This window comes from Artibeus jamaicensis, unplaced genomic scaffold (genome assembly GCF_021234435.1).
Source record: "Artibeus jamaicensis isolate MK-2021 breed Jamaican fruit bat unplaced genomic scaffold, CSHL_Jam_final scaffold_369, whole genome shotgun sequence".
In the NCBI taxonomy this organism is placed as follows: domain Eukaryota; kingdom Metazoa; phylum Chordata; class Mammalia; order Chiroptera; family Phyllostomidae; genus Artibeus; species Artibeus jamaicensis.
Window position 1 is genome coordinate 24889898 of NW_026522042.1, and position 4931 is coordinate 24894828.

Sequence of the window (4931 nt, forward strand, 5' to 3'; positions counted from 1 at the left end):
AGGGAGGAAAGGAGAGAGAGAACAGGTAGAGTGAGGCCGGGAAACCTTGAGCATGATCCATCGGTCACATGGACCATGAGAGACGCATCTGAGAAACTTAATTCTTGGCTCTCTAGGTCATAGCGACTTCCGGGGCTGGCTGTACTTCCCACCCCATCACTCTGTGGGATCCTCCCTAACAAATGCACCTAAGTGGTTTTCCCTCTCCCCACAACCTAAACTGCTTGAATAGAATCTAAAGTATGTTAGAAACTTATTTCTTGCACTTCTGGCAAGACTAACTTAAGCTCAGGCAATATTTCATACTAATCATAAAGCAGCAACCTAAGCTTGTAAGCATTTGCTGTGCACACATGGAACTGGAATTCATGGATTTGCCCAAAGCTTTCTTACTGTGGACATTTAGCCTGTGCCCTGTCTTCAGTCCCCCCGTCTGAGGCCAGCAGAGGCCAAGCACAGCGTTTGTCTTTCAGAGTTGTGAAGACCGACAGGACCCAGGGAGTGATGGATGTGTCTGGGTTCATTCAGTCTGGAGGAGAAGAGACCATCCATCGCATGCTTCCTGTTGTTTAAGAAACCCCACCTCCCCTACTTGCTGCCGAAGGGTGTTTTCCTCTGTGTTAGTGATAAGCTTTTCTGGGACTTCATTTTTCCTGATTTCAGCTGTGCACCTTGGGTGTGTTCTTGCTTCTGACTTTGACATCTATCTGAGGCAGCCCCAAGTGTTCCTACCATAGCCCTTCCGATTCAGGCTGCCTGTGCCCTTGCTTTCTGTTTGTCATGCCGGCCTGACCCTACACCGTGGTCTCCAACCTGGGACCCACAGGGAGGCTCTGTGGCATCCAGACCAGGGTCAGTCCTCTTCCACAGGCAGTGGAACATGGCACGTGTGTTCCCTGGACATCTTAAGGTTTTTTTCTGTTCTTTCTTGGGAGTCCATGACCCCAGTAAATGTTTTTGGGGAGCCATCTTTGTTTAAGAACCTGCTTCTGGATGAACTCAATGTCCTTGGTTAATTTTAACCTCGCTAGAGATACGATGTCAGCAAAAGTTGGTTTGACCTCTCCTATCTATTATAGCTACTCCATAGGTCTCACTGACTTGATGAATATGCCGGGATATCACAAATTTCAGGAAGCTCCTCTCCCCAGGACTACATCCCAAAACTTGCTCTCTTCAAGTCCCAGATCAATCCCATTCTTAGATTCTTTGTTTCTATTAAGTAACAGCTGAACTTGGCTGTCATGACCTTGCAGTTCAGAATTCAGTTGTTATCTGTATGAACATCGTCATCATCACAGTGACATAAGACGCATATCCCTTCCCACAGGAGCTTGAAATCCAGTAAAAAGGTAAAATGTGATGAAGAGTTTTGTTACGCACAAAGGACTGATCTAAAAATGAGATTCTTGCTGATTTCTGCTAGGAGAACGTAGAAATCCATGAAAGCCTTCCCACATCAGTAGCGTCCTACTGCAAATGCAAGCTGACCCGAGGACCTCTGCCCAGCAGGCCTTGTACACAAGTGTTGGCCTCACACAAATAGCCAGATGCTTCTCCAGCAAAATGGGTTTATTTGGGAACCACAAAGAACTACAATTCAGGACATGCTTCTAATGGTGAACCATGTGCAAGTCCGGAGAAACGAAGGAGGCACACTCTTTTTTGAACTTGTAATTGAAGGGTCCATTGGAGGAAACTGTATTGGAACTGCGGTGACTTTTCATCAGCTGAATTACGGCAGTCTCCCATTGACTGAGCTGTTACTGGGTGAGGAGGAATCAGTTCTTACCCCTGCTGGGTAGTAATGTAGTGTCACTTCCTGTTGGAGATGCAAAGTACCTACCTGTCATCCTGTTGAGGTCAGCGGTGTGCCTTTGAGTGACACACATGAGTTCTCTCTTCTTGCCTCCTGACTCCATTTTAAATAAAGTTTCTGTTGATTCCTTTTCACCCAAGTCTGGAAAAGGTGGCCCCACTGGTACAGAACTTGGTCAATGACCTGATCCTTGTTGGTAGAAAAAGATACCCTTTCCACAGGGGCGATGACATCCCCTCCCTCAAGGGCCATGGCTGGAAGGGCAGATCCCAGGCCTGCACACTTCCTCAGTCAAGTGCATTGAGCCAGGCACACGCTGCGCAGCTCCCCAGAGCAGCCTTGTTTGGACAGGAAAGGAAGGAGGGAGGGATGGAGGGAGGAGGGTGGAGGGACTGCCCTTCCACTCCTACACCAAACCCCAGACAAATAATAACCTTGGAATCCACTGGTTCGTGCCTGGAACTCCTGCTGAAGTGTGCCCTGCAGACCAGTGTGACACTGAGAACTCTTAGTTGCCAGTCTTCATGAACACAAACGGAAATTGAGGAAGTGTTTGAAAACTTTCACAGCAGTTTGATCTCGGTGCAACACTTTCTTTGTATTTTACAAAAGCGCCAGTCTGCAAGGGTTGGGAAATTTTAAAAAACTTGTCCACGACCACAGATAGTTTTAAAAGCACGGCTCTGCCACAATTGACTTTCAAAGAGAAAAAGCCATTTCACATCCTGCTCTAAAAAGAGAATCACGTGGTGCTTCCTTTTCCTGTTCGGCACTTAGAGTATCTTTCAATTTGTTTGCCCTTAAGACATACAGTAGGGACAGCCTGAAACTCAATTACTGACGGAGCTGGTCCCACGAGCACGCTGAAGTGTCCCAGTGTCACCTCGAGAAATACAAACTGGGTAGGAAAATTAGTGTCTCTCATTTACCATTAGCTGATTAATGAACTAAATGCCTACCACATAGACACTGGTGCTGAGCTTTTCTCTTAATCTATCCAGCATGTTTAATTATAGCTAAAAGTAGCTTCTGATAAGACATAAACATTTATCTTTCCTAACAACATGAGTATTTTATAACAAACATCATTTTCAATGTGCATCATTTCACCTCTGCTCCTTTTTTAAGGGAGTCATAAATGTGTCTATTTGGAATCACATAATGAAAGTTCCGGAACATTCGAGCGGCCTTTCAGGTTTCCGCCCGGTTGTTAGTTCACACCAGCTGCTTCCCTTCACCTGTCCTCAGGGCCCTTTCCCATGAAGCTCCGTCTGACAGACAAGCCAGCCCCCAAGGGAAGTCTGTGTGTGGTGGATAAAAGCTGAGATCTGACAGACAGACAGGTCCTGGGAGTAGATCCCAGGTTGCTTTCCTGATTTTGTCTCTGGGGGTGGCAGTATGACAAGAAATGGGGCCAGGAGAGTCTCAGACTTCTGTGCTTGTCCTTATAAACTTGTATGATAAGGCAATGGAGGAAAGTTACCCGCTGTCCATGAAGCATTCTGGCGTTAGTGATCAGACTCTCGTTCCACCCTTTTTAACATGTGGGGGAGCAAAACAAGGTTGTAAAACGCTCTGCTGATACTTGGTTTCAACTACTGATCTCTGTTTAGTTCCTTCTAGATATGCTGTCCGAAGTTTTACAAGTTAGGAACAAGTAAATACGCTTTGTTTACAAATAGGCTATTTCAGTGGGAAAATATTTCTGTATTTCAGGAATGCTTCCCTGTTCGAACACATTCCTGGTTTAAATAAACTACTTGTTCAAAAAGCCTTTTAAAACCCATCTAGACTAAGCAATATGTAAAGCAAACCCTTTTTTAATTTTAGAAAACTCTCTTGACTACACTTTCCAAATTATTATTAAAAATAGGTGATGCCGGTGGCATTAACATGACTCAAAAAGCAATCTAAGACCTGATGACATTGAGTATAAGGACCGAGATCAATTATATAGAGATCGTTTTTTAAACCAAGAGTGTTATTTGACATCACGCACAGTCCCCTCGTCCACACTGGCTGAACCATGCTCGCCACACAGCTCTCGCCTCCTCACACACATCCGGTGACCTCCACAGGAATTCGCGTGGCACGGCTCTGGCTGCGCTGCGGAGCACTTTGGTCTGGGGGCTGTGAACCTGTGGGTGAGTGTTGTCTCCGCTGGCCATGAACCATGTGGACACTGAGCATCCATGTGATCCACGCAAGTGTTTGTGCTCTTGGTCCGCAGGAGTATGGCAGGGTTAGAGCTAAACCCTTCACTTAGAGCTAAAGTGAATTTGGGGCGGACCCATCTATTTTGAACAAATAAAATAGAAGTGACTACAGTTTGGATCCACTTAATTTTGTGTCTGACTATAAAAACATTGTGATAAAAATACAATTTGGACAAAACAATAGCTACAGAGAAAAGTATACCTGAATATAGCCAATAATTAGGTAATGCAACATCATTCAGTTTGTGACAGGAAACCCAATGGACTGTTGAAGTTTTAGATCCATAAAACTATAGATTTTATTTTAATAGCAAACTACAGAAATGATCCCTGAAGGTACAGTCTTTAGATTTTATTTTAAAATTTTACACAGCAACAAGCATTAAGCAATGTGAAACATATTCTTATAAAAAGATTACACAGCTTTAGTAACTTGCCGTTTAAAACTAAGATGACCAAATTAGTCATCCTTTTCTCAAATTTGTACAGGTTTTCACATATCAGGTTAGAGATCGACCTAAAAAGATTCACCTTCTTTAAGTGGAATTCCCAATATTTTCCAAAGTACTCAATTCAAAATTAAATAGTTTCCTCCCCCAGACCAACCAGCTTAGACAAAATTAAACTGGTCTTTCTCTGGTCTCGCTAAAATCTGAGCAATCATCTGATATATGACAATAACAAATATTTCTGCCCAACATTCATCTGCAGGGAAGTCCTTGGAAATGGACGTGAAGGCCCCCGAGGGAGTGCTCCTGCCCTGGGCTGGCCGAAGGCTCTCGTGCACTAGCGAAGGCCCGGGGGGTCAAGGCTGTGAAGGTCCACAGACAAGAAATTCAAATCTCCCGGTGGCCCTGAACTGACACAGTTTCCTGGAAGACGCTTTCCTGGAGTGT